Below are 21,742 nucleotides of genomic sequence, written 5' to 3'. Positions count from 1 at the left end.
AGAGGGGAGAAAGAGGTCAAAGCATAGGGTAGGTCAATGTGAGCAGGACCAGTGGTAGAAAGTGGACCAGCGGTGTCGTTTGACATAACAAACGAGGAGCGGATGTCGTCAACCTTCTTTTCAAAATGGTTGACGAAGTCATCCGCAGAGAGGGAGGAGGGGGGGGGGATTCAGGAGGGAGAAGAAGGTGGCAAAGAGCTTCCTAGGGTTAGAGGCAGATGCTTGGAATTTAGCGTGGTAGAAAGTGGCTTTAGCAGCAGAAACTGAAGAGGAAAATGTAGAGAGGAGGGAGTGAAAGGATGCCAGGTCCGCAGGGAGGCGAGTTTTCCTCCATTTCCGCTCGGCTGCCCGGAGCCCTGTTCTGTGAGCTCGCAATGAGTCGTCGAGCCACGGAGCAGGAGGGGAGGACCGAGCCGGCCTGGAGGATAGGGGACATAGAGAGTCAAAGGATGCAGAAAGGGAGGAGAGGAGGGTTGAGGAGGCAGAATCAGGAGATAGGTTGGAGAAGGTTTGAGCAGAGGGAAGAGATGATAGGATGGAAGAGGAGAGAGTAGCGGGAGAGAGAGAGCGAAGGTTGCGACGGCGCAATACCATCCGAGTAGGGGCAGAGTGAGAAGTGTTGGAGGAGAGCGAGAGGGAAAAGGATACAAGGTAGTGGTCGGAGACTTGGAGGGAAGTTGCAATGAGATTAGTGGAAGAACAGCATCTAGTAAAGATGAGGTCAAGCGTATTGCCTGCCTTGTGAGTAGGGGGGGAGGTGAGAGGGTGAGGTCAAAAGAGGAGAGGAGTGGAAAGGAGGAGGCAGAGAGAAATGAGTCAAAGGTAGACGTGGGGAGGTTAAAGTCACCCAGAACTGTGAGGGGTGAGCCATCCTCAGGAAAGGAACGTATCAAGGCGTCAAGCTCATTGATGAACTCTCCAAGGGAACCTGGAGGGCGATAAATGATAAGGATGTTAAGCTTGAAAGGGCTGGTAACTGTGACAGCATGGAATTCAAAGGAGGAGATAGACAGATGGGTCAGGGGAGAAAGAGAGAATGTCCACTTGGGAGAGATGAGGATTCCAGTGCCACCACCCCGCTGGCCAGATGCTCTCGGGGTATGCGAGAACACATGGTCAGATGAGGAGAGAGCAGTAGGAGTAGGAGTGTTATCTGTGGTAATCCATGTTTCCGTCAGCGCCAAGAAGTCGAGGGACTGGAGGGTAGCATAGGCTGAGATGAACTCTGCCTTGTTGGCCGCAGACCGGCAGTTCCAGAGGCTGGCGGAGACCTGGAACTCCACGTGGGTTGTGCGCGCGGGGGCCACCAGGTTAGAGTGGCAGCGGCCACGCGGTGTGAAGCGTTTGTATGGCCTGTGCAGAGGGGAGAGAACAGGGATAGACAGACACATAGTTGACAGGCTACAGAAGAGGCTACGCTAATGCAAAGGAGATTGGAATGACAAGTGGACTACACGTCTCGAATGTTCAGAAAGTTAAGCTTACGTTGCAAAAATCTTATTGACTAAAATGACTAAAATGATACAGTACTGCTGGCTGGTGAAGTAGGCTAGCTAGCAGTGGCTGCGTTGTTGACTTTGTTTGAAAGTGTAGCTGGCTAGGTAACGTCGATAGTTTCAGTACTACACCTTTATCATGATACAAAGGCAACTATGTAGCTAGCTAACATAACACTAATCAAGACGTTCCTTTGTAATGTATTTAGTTTCTACAATGCTGCTCGTCGGTAAAAGTTGGCTAGGTTTGGAAAATGGCGTCGCGGAGGACGAAAATAGCTGGCTAGCTAACCTCGATAATTACTCTAAACTACACAATTATCAAACTATGACAAAGACAACTATGTAGCTAGCTAACACTACAGTAATCAAATCGTTCCGTTGTAATGTATTCGTTTCTACAGTGCTGCTAGTCGGTAGTCGGTAACAAGGCCCTGCATTACAATATTTAAATAATGTCACTAAGATGGCACAGGTGGATTCATCATTGAACACAGCATATTCTCCAGTGCTGAATCAACACAGTGTTATATTTCAGCAATAAGGCCCAAGGAGGTGTGGTATATATGTCCAATATACCATGACTAAGGACTGCTCTAAGCACGATGCAACAAGGAGTGCCTGGATACAGCCCTTAGCTGTGGTATATTGGCAATTCACCACAAACCCCCAAGGTGCCTTATTGCGATTATAAACTAGTCACCAACACAATTAGAACAGTAAACAAGTAATTGTGTGTCAAACCCATGGTATATTGTCTGATATAGCACGGCTTTCAGACAAATCAGCATCAAGGACCCAAACTACCCGGTTTATAACACTGTTCCATTGTCTATAATATGGGTCCACACTTTTCAGCGTTAAATTAAAGGTTGAGTAAGTTTGAATTTTGTCCACAAATGTACTCAATTTTCTATGTAAATAGTCTATGAGTAAATGCCATAATGCAGTTATTTTGTTTCATACTTCACATGTTAGCTGAAATCGTATTTTTCCGAAGTTATTTTAGCTGTCACGCTAGCTGTTTGGCCCGAACACATTAACAAATCATGGGATTTTATCATAGGAAATTAACACCTGTAATATAGTAGCCTCTGCTTCCAGGCCTCAGTCACATTGTTCTCAAGAGTCTGGGGAAGTTCATATTGGAAAGGTACAGTGAGGGAAAAAAGTATTTGATCCCCTGCTGATTTTATACGTTTGCCCACAGACAAAGAAATGATCAGTCTATAATTTTAATGGTAGGTTTATTTGAACAGTGAGAGACAGAATAACAACAAAATAATTTAAAAAACGCACGTCAAAACTGTTATAAATTTATTTGCATTTTAATGAGGGAAATAAGTATTTCACCCCCTCTGCAAAACAAGACTTAGTACTTGGTGGCAAAACCCTTGTTGGCAATCACAGAGGTCAGACGTTTCTTGTAGTTGGCCACCAGGTTTGCACACATCTCAGGAGGGATTTTGTCCCACTCCTCTTTGCAGATCTTCTCCAAGTCATTAAGGTTTTGAGGCTGACGTTTGGCAACTCGAACCTTCAGTTCCCTCCACAGATTTTCTATGGGATTAAGGTCTGGAGACTGGCTAGGCCACTCCAAGACCTTAACAAGACATTTGTGGAGTGGTTGAAAAACACGTTTTTTAATGACTCCAAACTAAGTGTATGTAAACTTCCGACTTCAACTGTACATATAGGTAGGTGTAAAGTGACTAGGCAACAGGATAGATAATAGACAGTAACAGCAGCGTGTGTGAAAGTGTGTGGGTGTATGTGTGTGTTGGGGTGTCAGTGTAAGTGTGGGCAGAGTTCAATGTGTGTGCATAGAGTTAGTGCAGAAAAGAGTCAATGCAGGTATTTTTTTTTATTTAACATTTATTTTACTAGGCAAGTCAGTAAAATTATACAATGATGGCCTACCCCGGCCAAACCCTCCCCTAACCCGGATGACGCTGGGCCATTTGTGCGCCACCCTATGGGACTCCGATCACGGCCGGTTGTGATACACCCCGGAATCTAACCAGAGTCTCTTGTACTGAGATGCAGTGCCTTAGACCGCTGCCCCGCACAGGAGGTAGTCCGGGTAGCCATTTGATAAGCTATTTAGCAGTCTTGTTTAGCAGTCTTATGGCTTGGGGGTATAAGCTATTCAGGGTCCTGTTGGTTCCAGACTTGGTGCACTGGTACCGCTTGCCATGCAGTAGCAGAGATGAACAATGGCCTGGTTGGCTGGAGACTGTACATTTTCTTTTACAATTTGGAATAGGCACATTCAAACAAAAGTATAGCTGCGGGAAGTCGTTTTTGTTGGGGGGGGGCTAGACAAATATCTTTGTCATTGCTGGCGCTGCAGACGGATATATCGGTCTGCTAATACAGGACTATTAAAGGCCCAGTGCACTACTTTATTGTTGTAATTTATTTCTTCAGATTTTCGGGGGTGTTGCTGCACCCTCAGAACCCCTAATTCCCATGGCTATGAACAAAGGTGGAGAGTTGAAACCGAAAGCCAATCATTTTCACTGGTGCCCACTTGGGGTAGTGTCATTTTCAACCAAATTATATACAACATTTATTCAAAACAATATATAGTATGCCAACAATGCTAGCACCGTAAATGATCTTAATCTGGATAATTTGTGCTTCTCACAGCCAATTAGCCAGCAGCCGCTGGTAATCAGCGTTCCACTCATACCTACAGTGAGGGAAAAAAGTATTTGATCCCCTGCTGATTTTGTACGTTTGCCCACTGACAAAGATATTATCAGTCTATAATTTTAATGGTAGGTTTATTTGAACAGTGAGAGACAGAATAACAACAAAAAAATCCAGGAAAAACGCATGTCAAAAATGTTATAAATTGATTTGCATTTTAATGAGGTGGAAGTGGGTTCTATTTCTATGTCTAGTTTATTATTTTGACCTTCAATTGGAGGCAGCTGTTCCTCGTTGCCTCTATTTGAAGGTCATATTTAGTAGGGGGGTTTTTTCTATGGGATTTGTGGGTAGTTGTTTCCTGTTTAGTATTTGTTGCACCTGACAGGACTGTTTCTCGTCGATGTTTGTTGTTTTTGTTAAGTGTTTATGTTTTCCTTCATTAAAGAAGATGAGTAGTCACATTCCCGCTGCGTTTTGGTCCAATCCCTACGACACCCGTGACATGGTGAGAAGGTGACAACAGTTGGCGCGATTATTCGCAAATGGTAGAAACACAAAAGAACTGTCAATCTCCCTTGGCCTGGGGCTCCATGCAAGATCTCACCTCGTGGAGTTGCAATGATCATGAGAACGGTGAGGAATCAGCCCAGAACTACACGGGAGGATCTTGTCAATGATCTCAAGGCAGCTGGGACCATAGTCACCAAGAAAACGTACCCAATTTAAACAGGTTACTACTCTGGCCCAGAAAATAGAATATGCATATTATTAGTAGATTTGGATAGAAAACACTCTCAAGTTTCTAAAACTGTTTGAATGGTGTCTGTGAGTATAACAGAACTCATATGGCAGGCAAAAACCTGAGAGAAATTGAACCAGGAAGTGGGAGAAACAATTTAAAGGCAATGCTACCAAATACTAATTGAGTGTATGTAAACTTCTGACCCACTGGGAATGTGATGAAAGAAATAAAAGCTGAAATAAATAATTCTCTACTATTATTCTGACATTTCACATTCTTAAAATAAAGTGGTGATCCTAACTGACCTAAGACAGGGAATTTTTACTGGGATTAAATGTCAGAAATTGTGAAAAACTGAGTTTAAATGTTTTTGGCTAAAGTGTATGTAAACTTCTGACTTCAACTGTACATTCTGTAGCTACCTCAGTTACCTTGTACCCCTGCACATCAACTCAGTACTGGTACTTCTTGTATATAGATAGCCAAGTTATTGTTACTCGTTATTGTTATTCTTTATTCACTGTGTATTTATTCCTTGTGTCATTATTTCTATTTGCATTGTTGGAAAATGACTCGTAAGTAAGCATTTCAATGTTGTTTATGAAGCATGTGTCAAATAAACTTTGATTTGATGGGAGTGGCAAACAGCTTGGATACACTTCACCTTCTTTTAGCCTCTTACTGACAAGAAGTTCCACAGGCTTTATTACCGAAGAGGTGAAAGCGTGGTAGGGACTAATAATCAAAGGTACTATTTTGTCCCCTAAGGTGCACTATTGGCTGTTTTGAGGTCACACTGCAAACTTACAATTATGTAGGGGAGAGTTGGGTAAGTTGAGCCATTTTTTTACATTCAGCATCACTATTTCAAGAGAGATATAGTATTCTTTCTAACAAAGACACTGTATCTACATTAATTTTCAGATGTTGTTTTTCCGTGGAAATAATCACAATTCATGTAAACATAACAGTTTTGAAAACATAGCTTGTCAAAAGTAGTCTCTTGAAAAAAATGAGGTAAGTTGAGCATAGAGAAAAGGGTAAGTTGAGCCACCTTGGGGTAAGTGGGTGATGTTGTTCTGTGACAGTGGGTGATGGTGTTCTGTGATAGTGGGTGATGGTGCTGGTCAGTCAAAGTTTAATTAATGGATTGGGGGTGTAATATATTGTATATCTTAAATGCATGCCTACATTCATATAAAGATCTCTGTTCAATATCACTTACCCTTCCATTTCTTGAGCAGTTGTCTGGGACAGGGATGTTGTTTTGATGTGCCAATTTGTAGGCAAGTTCTCTCCATAAAACTGGTCTGCGAGATTCTTGACATGTTTATCAAGCTCAGACTCCATGTCATCAGATAAGACCTTGTGTGCCTCTGCTACTCTATCATAGCTCTCTTTCACACAGGTACGTGGTCCTTTTCTTTTTTGTCAATGTACCATTCAGTCTATTTTCTCCATCTCTATCTGTTGCTGAATGGACTTATTCCCTTCTCTCAATTCCTTGGGGGGCTAAACGTGCTGGTTTTACATTTGTATACACTGGGCATGACGATGTCTGCTCTTTAACAATAGTTTAAATGCTTGATACATTGCATAAAACTGACAAAATGTTAGAATTTGTATGGTCTATGGTGGCCATTGGCTGAACTTAACCAATGGACATTGCCTTAACTTACGCCAAGGCAAACATATTGACTATATTAGCCCAAACATGATACACTTTCTGTTGTATAGCACACTGTATTGGCAAGTTGGGGTGGAAGTGGGTTAGGGCCTCTGACTGAGCTAAGGCTGTTTTCGCTTTCTTGAATGCCTCCTCACATCTGTCTGTCCACTTCCACTGTTTGGTTTTGTTCAAAAGTTCATGCAGGGGCTTTAACATGTTAGTTGGTTTGGCACAAACTTTGCGTAGTATGTCAGTAGTCTTAAGAATGATCTCAGCTGACTCACGTTCTGTGGGGATGGAGCTTCCACAACGGCCTTCACCTTCGATGGTGCCTTGTGGAGCACCAAACTGTCGATGACATGGCCCAGGTACTCAACAGAGGGCAGGAAAAACTCGCATTTGTCCTTCCGGACCCTCAGACCGTACTCCTCCAATCTCTGTAGTGTAGCGTTCAGGTTTCTCAGGTGCTCCTGCTCGTCTTTGCCGGTGATGAGTAGATCATCGAGGTAACATTGGACCCCAGTGATCCCGCTCAGTATCTGGTCCATAGCTCTCTGAAACAAGGCCGGAGCTGAAGTGATTCCAAAAGGAAGCCTCCGGTACCTGAACAGTCCTTTGTGAGTCACTATGGTCAACAGTTCTTGTGACTCTTGGTCCACCTGCATCTGTAGATAGGCCTGACATAAGTCTATCTTACTGAATTTTTGTCCTCCAGCTAAACCAGAAAAGAGGTCGTCAATGAGGGGTAGTGGATATTTTTCAGCAGTCAAAACTGGGTTAATGGTGACTTTGAAATCACCACAGAGTCTGAGTGATCCATCTTTTTTATGACTGGAACAACGGGTGTAGCCCATTCATTAACATTCACTGGATCCAATACTCCACTCTCGACTAGTCTGTTTAGCTCAATTTCAACTTTTGGTTTTATGGCGTATGGGACAGGTATAGCTTTGAAGCATTTTGGCTTGTTCTCTGGTTTCACGGTCAGTTTAACTGTTATGTCCTTCATACTGCCAAGGTCTCCTTTGAACACATCCACGTGTTTCCTCAATATCCCTTGTAGGTTTGTGTCCTCTTTTGCAACCATGAATTTCCTGCCAGTTTAGTTTGATCTCTTCCAGCCATGTGCATCCTAGCAATGCTGGATGGTTGCCTTTCACAATGTAGAGTGGTAGCTTAACCTTCTGTTTGTTGAGCTCCCCTGTAACAATCACACTTCCTCTCACTGGAACAATCTCACCGGTGTATGTTTTCAGCGTCATCTTTGTGGGCAGTAGTGTGAGGTGATGTAGTTTCTCCTTGTATACAGCCTCAGACAGCAAAGATATGGCTGCTCCAGTGTCCACTTGCATCCGTACTGCGTTTCCATCCAGTAGCGGTGTCACCCAGTAGCCGTATCCATTGTCTGGAATTACATTTACATTTTACATTTAGCAGATGCTCTTATCCAGAGCGACTTACAAATTGGTGCATTCACATCCAGTGGAACATCCAGTGGAACAACCACTATACAATAGTATATCTATAACTTTTTGGGGGGGAGGGTAGGGGGGAGGGTTAGAAGGATTACTTAATCCTATCCCAGGTATTCCTTAAAGAGGTGGGGTTTCAGGTGTCTCCGAAAGGTGGTGATTGACTCCGCTGTCCTGGCGTCGTGAGGGAGCTTGTTCCACCATTGGGGTGCCAGAGCAGCGAACAGTTTTGACTGGGCTGAGCGGGAACTGTGCTTCCGCAGAGGTAGGGAGGCGAGCAGGCCAGAGGTGGATGAACGCAGTGCCCTTCTTTGGGTGTAGGGACTGATCAGAGCCTGAAGGTACGGAGGTGCCGTTCCCCTCACAGCTCCATAAGCAAGCACCATGGTCTTGTAGCAGATGCGAGCTTCAACTGGAAGCCAGTGGAGTGTGCGGAGGAGCAGGGTGACGTGAGAGAACTTGGGGAGGTTGAACACCAGACGGGCTGCGGCGTTCTGGATGAGTTGTAGGGGTTTAATGGCACAGGCAGAGAGCCCCGCCAACAGCAAGTTGCAGTAATCCAGACGGGAGATGACAAGTGCCTGGATTAGGACCTGCGCCGCTTCCTGTGTGAGGCAGGGTCGTACTCTGCGAATGTTGTAGAGCATGAACCTACAGGATCGGGTCACCACCTTGATGTTAGCGGAGAACGACAGGATGTTGTCCAGGGTCATGCCAAGGCTCTTAGCACTCTGGGAGGAGGACACAATGGAGTTGTCAACCGTGATGGCGAGATCATGGAACGGGCAGTCCTACCCCAGGAGGAAGAGCAGCTCCGTCTTGCCGAGGTTCAGCTTGAGGTGGTGATCCGTCATCCACACTGATATGTCTGCCAAACATGCAGAGATGCGATTCACCACCTGGTTATCAGAAGGGGGAAAGGAGAAGATGAATTGTGTGTCGTCTGCATAGCAATGATAGGAGAGACCATGTGAGGATATGACAGAGCCAAGTGACTTGGTGTATAGCGGGAATAGGAGAGGGCCTAGAACTGAGCCCTGGGGGACACCAGTGGTGAGAGCACATGGTGCGGAGACGGATTCTCACCACACCACCTGGTAGGAGCGACCTGTCAGGTAGGACGCAATCCAAGAGTGAGCCGCGCCGGAGATGCCCAACTCGGAGAGGGTGGAGAGGAGGATCTGATGGTTCACAGTATCAAAGGCAGCAGATAGGTCTAGAAGGATGAGAGCAGAGGAGAGAGAGTTAGCTTTAGCAGTGCGGAGAGCCTCCGTGACACAGAGAAGAGCAGTCTCAGTTGAATGACCAGTCTTGAAACCTGACTGATTTGGATCAAGAAGGTCATTCTGAGAGAGATAGCAAGAGAGCTGGCCAAGGACGGCACGCTCAAGAGTTTTGGAGAGAAAAGAAAGAAGGGATACTGGTTTGTAGTTGTTGACATCGGAGGGATCGAGTGTAGGTTTTTTGAGAAGGGCTCCAACTCTCGCTCTCTTGAAGACGGAAGGGACGTAGCCAGCGGTCAAGGATGAGTTGATGAGCGAGGTGAGGTAAGGGAGAAGGTCTCCGGAAATGGTCTGGAGAAGAGAGGAGGGAATAGGGTCAAGCAGGCAGGTTGTCATAACATGCAAAGATTTTCCCCCTTCAGACAGGGTATCACTTTGTTCATCCTCTGTGTGCTCCATTTTATGCACTTTCTTTTTGTACTTCCTGAAGTCGCTTTTCCTTTGTTCAGTACTTTTGTTTGATTGTGTCTTTTTGTTTTTACATGCACGTTCGATGTGACCTTTTTTTTCACAACTTCTGCAGTCTAAGTCTTTGCACCAACAATCCTCTGCTTGGTGACCTGGTTTCCCACAGCGAAAGCATGGCTTGCCACCTCCTGCCTTGTTTTTTTAACCACATAGACACCTTATGCACTTTGGTCGATGCACTTAGCTGTTGTGCGTCTTTATTTGCCATTTCCACTTCTATTTCTCTCTGCAATGTTAAAACCTCTTACATCTAGACGTTCCGCTAGAGGAACACCTGCTCCAATATCCAATGATAGGCGTGGCGCGAATTACAAATTCCTCAAAAATACAAAAACTTAAATTTTTCAAACATATGACTATTTCACAGCATTTTAAAGACAAGACTCTCCTTTATCTAACCACACTGTCCGATTTCAAAAAGGCTTTACAGCGAAAGCAAAACATTAGATTATGTCAGCAGAGTACCAAGCCAGAAATAATCAGACACCCATTTTTCAAGCTAGCATATAATGTCACAAAAACCCAGAAGACAGCTAAATGCAGCACTAACCTTTGATGATCTTCATCAGATGACACACCTAGGACATTATGTTATACAATACATGCATGTTTTGTTCAATCAAGTTCATATTTATATCAAAAAACAGCTTTTTACATTAGCATGTGACGTTCAGAACTAGCATACCGGAGGAATTTGCTAACAATTTACTAAATTACTCACGATAAACGTTCACAAAAAGCATAACAATTATTTTAAGAATTATAGATACAGAACTCCTCTATGCACTCGATATGTCCGATTTTAAAATAGCTTTTTGGTGAAAGCACATTTTGCAATATTCTAAGTACATAGCCCGGCATCACAGGGCTAGCTATTTAGACACCCGGCAAGTTTAGCACTCACCAATATCAGATTTACTATTATAAAAGTTTGATTACCTTTTGTTGTCTTCGTCAGAATGCACTCCCAGGACTGCTACTTCAATAACAAATGTTGGTTTGGTCCAAAATAATCCATCGTTATATCCAAATTGCGGCGTTTTGTTCGTGCGTTCCAGACACTATCTGAAAGGGTAAATAAGGGTCGTGCGCATGGCGCAATTCGTGACCAGAAAATTCTAAATATTCCATTACCGTACTTCGAAGCATGTCAACCGCTGTTTAAAATCAATTTTTATGCCATTTTTCTCGTAAAAAAGCGATAATATTCCGACCGGGAATGTCCATTTAGCTAAACAGAGGAAAGTAAACAAAGCTTTCGGTCGACGCGGGCACGAGCCTGAGTCTCACAGTACTGTAACCAGCCACTACCCAAACGCGCTACTTTTTTTCAGCCAGAGCCTGCAAAGCCACGATTCAGCTTTTTACCGCCTTCTGAGACCCTATGGCAGCCGTAGGAAGTGTCACGGGACAGCTAAGATCCTCACTCTTCAATAAACAGAGACAAGAAGAACGACACCTTGTCAGACAGGCCACTTCCTGCATGAAATGTTCTCAGGTTTTTGCCTGTCATATGAGTTCTGCTATACTCACAGACACCATTCAAACAGTTTTAGAAACTTTGGAGTGTTTTCTATCCAAAGCCAATAATTATATGCATATTCTAGTTACTGGGCAGGAGTAGTAACCAGATTAAATCAGGTATGTTTTTTATCCAGCCGTGAAAATACTGCCCCCTAGCCATAACAGGTTAATTTACTCTCAGTCAAAAGGCGCTTCTGAATTGCCTCGCTGCGCATGCCACACACTAACCACACACTATCACGTATAGTGTCACTCATTGATCGCCCAAATTCACAGCGTTCAGATAACTGTTTCAATACAGCCACAAACTGTGAGATTGATTCCTCCTCCTCTTGATTTCTCTTATGAAACCGGAATCTCTCTGCGATTATCAGTGGTTTGGGAGAATAATGTCCTTTTAAGGTAGCCACAATTTCATCACATGATTTATCACCAGGTTTTTCAGGCGTTACTAGGCTGCGCAGTAGATTGAATGTTTTTCCTCCCATAACAGTCAAAAATGTTGGCACAACAACTTCTGCTTTAATTCCATTTGCCAACACAAAGTACTCAAAACGTTCTGTGTAAGAACTCCATTGTCCCACAGATTCATAAAATGTTCCTATATTTCCAATCAATGCAGACATTTTGGGTTTATTTTTCTCTCACACACTTTTCAGACGGTCCCTTACACCCAGACCCCTTTTTTTTCTTTCTTTTAACTCAGGATGCACTTTCTCCCGCAGCGAAACTCTTCTTATCCCTCGAGGCTCTCGTTGCCGTGACATCAAAGGCCAGCTAGCATCACTCGACTGGCTAGCTCCATGTTTTTTTTGCGTCTTTATAAAAAAAAAACGAATTTAACTCATACTTTCTGCCGAAGATGAGTACAAACGTGAGAACGTTTCTTCCTCGTTGCCAGTTTTGTTGTATAGCACACTGTATTACTTATACAACTAATATAAGGACAGGACATGAGACGGGAGTAGAGATGTTATTTAATATATATATTTTTTTTTTTGGGGGGGGGGGAGTAGAAATTAATGTGGGCATTGTTTAATGTGTTTCACAGGAAGAACATTCCAAGCATTTCAACGTAGGTAAGAAAGGGAGGGGATGGTGGAGATTTTAATATGGTTTATTCTAATGAGACTGATAGATTGCCTCATAGGCCTAACATTGGTGTGAACAAGTTGGTGAATTTCTGCCAAAGCCTGGACTTAATTGACATATGGAGAGTAAAAAACCCTGGAGAGATACAATACACATGGAGTAATAGAGATCGTTCCTTACAATCAAGAATTGATTTGTGGGTGATAACCTCTAGTCTTGTGCCCAACACTGTAGAGGTGAAAATACTGCCTGCAGTCCTGACGGATCATAAAGTCATATGGTTGACTGTAAGAATATGCAGTAATGATGGTAAGAAATACTCTGGTGGTTACTGGAAACTAAATAACTCATTGTTATTGCATGATGATTTAAAAAATGTGATTAAGAATCTAATTTCTGTTTACTGGAGTTTAGCTACATCTAATGCAGAATATGGGAAATATTGGGAACTGCTGAAATTTAAAATCCGCTCAGCCTGTATTACTTATGGAAAACGGCTTGCTTTAAGAAGGAGATGTGAGGTAGCTGAACTCTCTAAGACAATTGCCGATATCACAGATATTGAGCATCTTGACCTTAATGAGAAAGCTAAATTGAATGATTTACAGAATCAACTAGATACATTGTATGAGGAAAAGGCTAGAGGAGCTTTCATAAGATCTAGAAAACAATGGCTTGAAAAAGGAGAAAAGAACAGTAGATACTTTTTTAATTTGGAGAAGAGGAGAGGGGAACTCAACACACTTCGGAAACTTAAAATTAATGGGGTTACCACTGAGGATAGAGAGTTGATATCAGAATTTACCACTAAATTTTATGAGAATCTTTACTCCTTAGATAACAATTTGAGTGACTCTAAGGATCTCCTTGATTCTATAGAGAATGTTAATTCGATTAGTGAAGAACTCAATCAGTCTTGTTGCCAAGATTTATCCATTATGGACATCCAGTACGGGGTTGCTCAGTTAAAAAAGAACAAATCTCCAGGTTGTGATGGATTAACCTCTGAATTTTACAAAACCTTCTTTGGAGAAATAGCACCTTTTTTACTTGAAACCTTTAAGGAGGCTATAAAGAAGGGAGAACTACCTGCCTCTCTGAAGCAAGGGGTTATTACTCTTATACCTAAACCACACAAGGATCTCCTAAGTATTGATAATTGGCGTCCAATCACACTCCTAAATAACGACTACAAAATTATAGCCTTAATCTTTGCAAAAAGGTTAAAGTCTTGCTTAAATGATCTGATTGATGAATGTCAATCAGGGTTTATGAAAGGGCGCCATATATCTAATAATCTGAGGCTGATATTAGACTTGGTTGAGTATCGTGATCTATTAGATGACTTCCCTGTTATCCTATTTCTGGATTTTCAGAAAGCATTTGATACAGTAAGTCACAATTTTATCTTTGATTGTCTTAAGCATTTGAAATTTGGTCGTTTCTTTGTTGATACTATTAGAACTCTGTATAATGGTGGCAATAGCTGTATCAAACTCTGTCATGGAACATCCTCAAGATTTAACATTTACAAAGGAATACGACAAGGTTGTCCAATTTCACCTTTTTTATTTTTGTTAGTTTCTCAAATGTTATGCTCATTAGTTCATAAAAGTCAATTTGAAGGCATTACATTCCAGTCCAGAGAGATCAAGATATCCCAACTGGCGGATGACACCTCACTTTTTTTGAAAAATGTATCTCAAGCTAGATTAGCATTGGATATCGTGAAGCAGTTCTCCAAAATCTCAGGCTTGACTTTAAATCTTTCCAAATGTGAGTTGTTTGTTTTGAAAGGGGCTGTCAACCCAGCAGATTGTAACATCTCTGAAAAAGATACTGTAACCTACCTCGGTGTAAAGATCACCAAAAATCTTAAGGCTATGAATGATCTTAATTTGAACCCTGTAACTGAATCTGTCAAAAAAAAATTATCCTCATGGTTAGGGACGGATTTAAGTCTTCAAGGAAGGGTGCTTTTATCCAAAGCTGAGGGCCTATCTCGTGCATCCTATCTTTTTTCATCTATTGACATTCCCAAATCCACTTGCTGTACCTTAGATAGGCTTTTGTACAACTTCATATGGAAAAACAAGCCACATAAGATAAAAAGAGATGTTATCACCAACAGGGTTTGTGATGGCGGTCTAAATGTCTTAGATTTCACTCTCTTCAATCAGATATCAAAGGTCAACTGGATTAAAAGGTACATAAAAAATCCTCATAGTTTCTGGAATATTATACCTCATTTTGTTTTTCAGAAGTTTGGAGGGCTTAATTTTTTACTACAATGTCCATATATTGTGGGTAAAATTCCTGAGAAACTGGCGGTTTTTCACAAGCAGGCTTTAATGTGCTGGGCTTTGTTGTATAAACACAACTTTTCACCTCATAAATGTTTTATTTGGAACAATGGGTCAATATTACATAGAAATAAGATGTTATTTAACCATAAATGGTTCTCGAAAAACATTGTTCTTGTCAGCCAATTGGTTAATAACAGTGGGAATCTATTTACACGGAGAGAATTTATGGAAAGATACAACTTTGAGGTTTCAAGCAAGGAATATGACACTGTTATTAAAGCTATACCTAATGGGATAAAAACTTTACTTCAGAATAATACATATTTTGGAATATCTCCGATTGTAAGCGATATTCAGTTGAATGGCATTGGTCTACTAGATACGAAATTCAACAATCGTTTAATAAGGGATATTTTCTACAGGAAGTCTATTCCCTCTGCAATATTTTGTTGGGCTTCATCGTTTGATGTAAACTGGCGCCGTGCTTGGCTCACTCCACACAGATTTATGGTGACCAATAAAGTAAAGGAGGTCTCCTTTAAGATAATCCATAGATGCTATCCGTGTAATAGCTTGATCTCTAAATATATATTTGACGTTACCAGTGAATGCAGTTTTTGTGAACTAGAAACTGAATCTATTGAACACTTATTCTGTAATTGTTTATATAGTGAAGTGTTTTGGACTGATGTAAAACTATATCTTAGCCGCAAATTGCATACAACCATTGATATTACTAAGTTTGACATATTATTTTACTACACTGATTCCACAATTGAACGTGAGTATGTCATAAATCTCTTTATTTTATTAGGAAAATCTTTCATCCACAGATCAAAATTTATGAAGAAAAAGCCCCTTTTCTTAATTTTTTTATCTGATTTGGAACAGTACTTAGAATCTTTAAAACGTATACAAAACAATATGTCAAAAAAATGTATTCGATATATGTCTGTATTTGATTTGATATAATCGGTTTTTTTCTTTTTCTCTAATTTCTTTGGATTCCCTCTGGCTGTTATGTTATGTTTATGTTCTGCATGTTACTGTTATTTACAACAAGTTAAATAAAGATTTGTGCAAACTTTAAAAAAATAAAGAAAGAAAGAAAAAAAAAAAAGAAAAAAAAAAGAAAGGGAGGGTTACAGGTGCCCTAAAGGGACAAAACTAGAATATCAATACACAACACTTTCATGATAGGTTTAGGATCTCACATTGTAGCTTATTTACAACTGATTTACAATTATTATTATTTTTTACTTTGGTTTAGATACAAGCATCATTAAACCGATAACACAATATATTAATTTAACTATGAAAATCTGTTTTTTGGACGCAACTTGCTCACCACTTTTTCCATGTTGTTTCTAACTTCACATACTCCATGGAATGATCTCCTATTTGGTGTATGGACGGTTTCCCAGAAACAAGGGGTGGCTCAAGTAACTATTTGGGTCAACTTACCCCACTCTCTCCTACCTATAGTTAATGGTACAGTGGGCATACCTTACAGGGTACCACTACAGTGACAAGCATTTGTACCCCTTTAAGTACAATGTGCAACCTTTTTTTCTGAGACTGTGGGATACTGTAAGTGTTAAGTAAACAAACTGTAGACCAATCTAACTGGTAGAACCTGACTAGCAATAGCTGCTGAAAGCGGATTGGCATTCAATTCAGAACTCATATCCCATTGACCCACACCCTAGTACCTGTCATAGCATGCTCAGTGCATATAGAAGTTATACTGTACCGGAAGTGCATTAAGATGGCTAGTCTCGCTCTCAAACTTTCAGATCTTGTATGATGAGAAATCAGGCCTGGGCTAGAAAAACGGACCCTCTAGCTGATTGGCAGCTTTTCATGCAATTGAGAAAGAGATGTACTACCTCAATCCAGAAAGCTAAATCTAGCTGCTTCCTAAATTCTATCTCCGACTCTACTGGTGATATGTTAGAATTTGGGAAAACAGTAAATGCACTGAAGTGTGGAAATTCCTCTCCTTCCCTTCTTAAGCAAGTTGTGTCAAACTCTGACATCATTACTGAGAAAAATAAGAATTGATGTTTTTAATTAGTTCCGTCAACTTCTAGTTAATCTTTGCTTTCATTACAACAGCTTTGAACTTGTGATGTGCTAGACACCTTGTGCAAGATTGATGTAAAAAAATACATTTAAAAAAAGCCACAGGGGCTGATTTGCTTGATCCTTTCTTGCTGCAGCTTTCTGCTGATCTGATTGCAGAATCTTTAGCACTCCATTTTAACCTAACAATTATTTCTGGTATCATCCCCAGGATCTGGATTATCACCCCATTTCAAATTATCTTTCCTAGCAGCAAAAATTATAGAATCCTTTGTAAATATTAAATTTAGATCCTTTTTAACTACAAAATAAAGTACCTTCGGAAAGTATCAGACTCCTTGACTTTTTCCACATTGTTACGTTAGCCTTATTCTGAAATTGATTAAATAAAAAAAATCCTCAGCAGTCTACACAATACCCCATTATGACAAAGTGAAAACAGGCTTTTAGAAATATTAGCTAATTTATTAAAAATAAAAAAACAAATACCTTATTTACATAAGTATTCAGACCCTTTGCTATGACACTCGAAATTGAGCTCAGGTCCATCCTGTTTCCATTGATCATCCTTGAGATGTTTCTATAACTTGATTGGACACGACTTGGAAAGACACACACCTATATATATAAGTTCCCTGTCACGTCCTGACATTTACATTTACATTTAAGTCATTTAGCAGCGCTCTTATCCAGAGTGACTTACAAATTGGTGCATTCACCTTATGATATCCAGTGGAACAGCCACTTTACAATAGTGCATCTAAATCTTTTGGGGGGGGGGGGGGTTAGAAGGATTACTTTATCCTATCCTAGGTATTCCTTAAAGAGGTGGGGTTTCAGGTGTCTCCGGAAGGTGGTGATTGACTCCGCTGTCCTGGCGTCGTGAGGGAGCTTGTTCCACCATAGGGGTGCCAGAGCAGCGAACAGTTTTGACTGGGCTGAGCGGGGACTGTGCTTCCGCAGAGGTAGGGGGGCCACCAGGCCAGAGGTGGATGAACGCAGTGCCCTCGTTTGGGTGTAGGGCCTGATCAGAGCCTGAAGGTACGGAGGTGCTGTTCCCCTCACAGCTCCGTAGGCAAGCACCATGGTCTTGTAGCGGATGCGAGCTTCAACTGGAAGCCAGTGGAGAGAGCGGAGGAGCGGGGTGACGTGAGAGAACTTGGGAAGGTTGAATACCAGACGGGCTGCGGCGTTCTGGATGAGTTGTAGGGGTTTAATGGCACAGGCAGGGAGTCCAGCCAACAGCGAGTTGCAGTAAACCAGACGGGAGATGACAAGTGCCTGGATTAGGACCTGCGCCGCTTCCTGTGTGAGGCAGGGTCGTACTCTGCAAATGTTGTAGAGCATGAACCTACAGGATCAGGTCACCGCCTTGATGTTAGTGGAGAACAACAGGGTGTTGTCTAGGGTCACGCCAAGGTTCTTAGCACTCTGGGAGGAGGACACAATGGAGTTGTCAACCGTGATGGCGAGATCATGGAACAGGCAATCCTTCCCCAGGAGGAAGAGCAGCTCCGTCTTGCCGAGGTTCAGCTTGAGGTGGTGATCCGTCATCCACACTGATATGTCTGCCAGACATGCAGAGATGCGATTCGCTACCTGGTTATCAGAAGGGGGAAAGGAGAAGATTAATTGTGTGTCGTCTGCATAGCAATGATAGGAGAGACCATGTAAGGATATGACAGAGCCAAGTGACTTGGTGTATAGCGAGAATAGGAGAGGGCCTAGAACAGAGCCCTGGGGGACACCAGTGGTGAGAGCACGTGGTGCGGAGACAGATTCTCGCCACGCCACCTGGTAGGAGCGACCTGTCAGGTAGGACGCAATCCAAGAGTGAGCCGCGCCGGAGATACCCAACTCGGAGAGGGTGGAGAGGAGGATCTGATGGTTCACAGTATCAAAGGCAGCAGATAGGTCTAGAAGGATGAGAGCAGAGGAGAGAGAGTTAGCTTTAGCAGTGCGGAGAGCCTCCGTGACACAGAGAAGAGCAGTCTCAGTTGAATGACCAGTCTTGAAACCTGACTGATTTGGATCAAGAAGGTCATTCTGAGAGAGATAGCAGGAGAGCTGGCCAAGGACGGCACATTCAAGAGTTTTGGAGAGAAAAGAAAGAAGGGATACTGGTCTGTAGTTGTTGACATCGGAGGGATCGAGTGTAGGTTTTTTCAGAAGGGGTGCAACTCTCGCTCTCTTGAAGACGGAAGGGACGTAGCCAGCGGTCAAGGATGAGTTGATGAGCGAGGTGAGGTAAGGGAGAAGGTCTCCGGAAATGGTCTGGAGAAGAGAGGAGGGGATAGGGTCAAGCGGGCAGGTTGTTGGGCGGCCGGCCGTCACAAGACGCGAGATTTCATCTGGAGAGAGAGGGGAGAAAGAGGTCAAAGCACAGGGTAGGGCAGTGTGAGCAGGACCAGCGGTGTCGTTTGACTTAGCAAACGAGGATCGGAGAGAGGGAGGAGGGGGAGGAGGATTCAGGGGGGAGGAGAAGGTGGCAAAGAGCTTCCTAGGGTTAGAGGCAGATGCTTGGAATTTAGAGTGGTAGAAAGTGGCTTTAGCAGCAGAGACAGAAGAGGAAAATGTAAAGAGGAGGGAGTGACAGGATGCCAGGTCCGCATGGAGGCGAGTTTTCCTCCATTTGCGCTCGGCTGCCCGGAGCCCTGTTCTGACCATAGTGAGTGGTTATTTTCTATGGTAGCGTAGGTCAGGGAGTGTTTGTCTGTTTTTGTATGTCTATGTTCAGTTTCTAGTTTTGCATTTCTATGTTGGTGTTGTTTGGCATGACCTCCAATTAGAGGCAGCAGGTTGTCATTCTCTCTAATTGGAGGTCCTATTTAAGTTGATGTTTGTTTCACATGTGTTGGTGGGTGATTATTCGTTGTGAGTGTATTTGGTCCTCCTGCGTCACGGTTTGTTGTTTTGTGTATATTTTGAAGTGTTTAATTGTTGCATTCGGTTTCACTGTTTAAAAAAATATGTGGAACTACGAAAACGCTGCATCTTGGTCCCCTCCTTCTAACAGCTGTGACAGAATCACCCACCAAAGCAGGACCATGCAGCGTGGTAAGGAGCAGCAGAAGTATCTGGAGGAATGGACTTGGGAGGAGATTTTGGATGGTAAAGGACCCTGGAGGTAGGCTGGGGAGTATCGTCGTCCGAGGGAGGAAATCAAAGCAGCGAAAGAGAAGCGACGATACTACGAGGCTCTATATGCACCGAAAGGCAAGGCTGAGAGGCAGCCCCAAAAAATGTTTAGGGGGGGGGGGGGGGGGGGCACAAGGGTAGTTGGGAAGAGTCAGGATGGAGTCCTGAGACAACTTCCCGTGCTTACTGTGGGGAGCAAGGGATGGAGCAGACACCGTATTTTGTGGTGAAGCGCACTGTGTCGTCAGGGCGCATTCAAAGGCCGGTGCGAACTGTGCCCGCACCCCACGTTTATCAAGCGGAGTTGAGCATCCAGCCAGGGCGGGTTGTGCAGGCCGTGCGCTCCAGACCTCCAGTGCGCCTCCAAGACCCAGTGTACCCTGTGCCTGCTCTGCGCACTCTTCCTCCAGTGCACCACCATAGCCCAGTACGTCCTGTTCCTGCTCCCCGCACTAGCCCGAAGGTGCGTGTTACTAGTCTGGCGCCTCCTATGCCAGTCCCACGTAGCAGACCTCCAGTGCGCCTCCAAGGCCCAGTGTTCCCTGTGCCTGCTCCGCTCACTCTTCCTCCAGTACGCCTCCATAGCCCGGTAAGGCCGGTGCCTGCTTTGAGCACGCGGTCCGCAGTGCGTCTCCCCAGTCTGGTGAGACCAATTCCAGTGCCCCGTAGGAAGCCTCTAGTGATGGTCAATGGTCCGACGTCTCCAGCAATAATCCATGGCATGAAGCCTCCAGTGATGATCCATGGCCCGGGGCCTGTAGTGTTAATCCATGGCACGAAGCCTCCAGTGATGATCCATGGCCCGGAGCCTGTAGGGATGATCCAAGGCATGAAGCCTCCAGTGATGATCCATGGCCCAGAGCTTGAAGGGATGACCCATGGCACGAAGCCTCCAGTGATAATCCATGGCCCGGAGCCTCCAGTGATGATCCATGGCACAAAGCCTCCAGTGATTATCCATGACGCGGAACCAGTAGTGATGATCCATGGCACGGAGCCTGCAGCGAAGGTCCCCAGTCCGGAACATACAGAGACGCTCTTCAGTCCGGAGGCTCTAGTGACGCTTCTCAGCCTGGAGCCTCCAGCGACGCTCCCCAGTCCGGAGCCTCCAGCAACGCTCCCCAGTCCGGAGCCTCCAGCGACACTCCCCAGTCCGGAGCCTCCAACGACGCTCTTCAGTCCGGAGCCTCCAGCAACGCCTCCCAGTCCGGAGCCTCCAGCGACGCTCCCCAGTCCGGAGCCTCCAGCGACACTCCCCAGTCCGGAGCCTCCAACGACGCTCTTCAGTCCGGAGCCTCCAGCAACGCCTCCCAGTCCGGAGCCTCCAGCGATGCCTCCAGCGACGCCTCCCAGTCCGGAGCCTCCAGCGACGCCTCCCAGTCCGGAGCCTCCAGCGACGCCTCGCAGTCCGGAGTCTCCAACGACGGCCTGCAGCCCAGAGCCTTCAGCGGCGGCCTGCAGCCCCGAGTCTTCAGCGATGGTCTGCAGCCCCGAGCATTCAGCGGTGGCATGCAGCCCAGAGTCATCAGCAGCGGTCTGCAGCCCAGAGTCATCAGCGGTGGTCTGCAGCCTAGAGCCTTCAGCGGCGGCCTGCAGCCCCGAGTCTTCAGCGGCGGTCTTTAGCCCAGAGTTTTCAGCGGCGGTTGGTGGTCCGAAGCATCCGGCGAGGATCCATGGTCTGGTTCCTCCGGACATACAGAAGCAGGGGGATCAGTGGGCAGTGGGGGTACCACGCCCGGAACCAAAGCCACCGCCATAGACAGTTGTCACCCACCCTACCCTCCCTTTGTGTTGTGTTGTTTTTTTAGG

At 44.2% G+C, this 21,742-nt stretch overlaps 1 pseudogene; it reads right to left on the bottom strand.

The window, feature by feature from the left end:
• Positions 1-7,113, bottom strand: part of LOC106606830 (transient receptor potential cation channel subfamily M member 4-like) — a 61,356-nt pseudogene extending 54,243 nt beyond the window's left edge.
• Positions 7,114-21,742: the final 14,629 nt, after the last annotated feature.

This window comes from Salmo salar, chromosome 06 (genome assembly GCF_965601325.2).
Source record: "Salmo salar chromosome 06, fSalSal1, whole genome shotgun sequence".
In the NCBI taxonomy this organism is placed as follows: domain Eukaryota; kingdom Metazoa; phylum Chordata; class Actinopteri; order Salmoniformes; family Salmonidae; genus Salmo; species Salmo salar.
The sequence above is the reverse complement of the archived record's forward strand: the minus strand, read 5'-3'. Positions and strand labels throughout refer to the sequence as shown.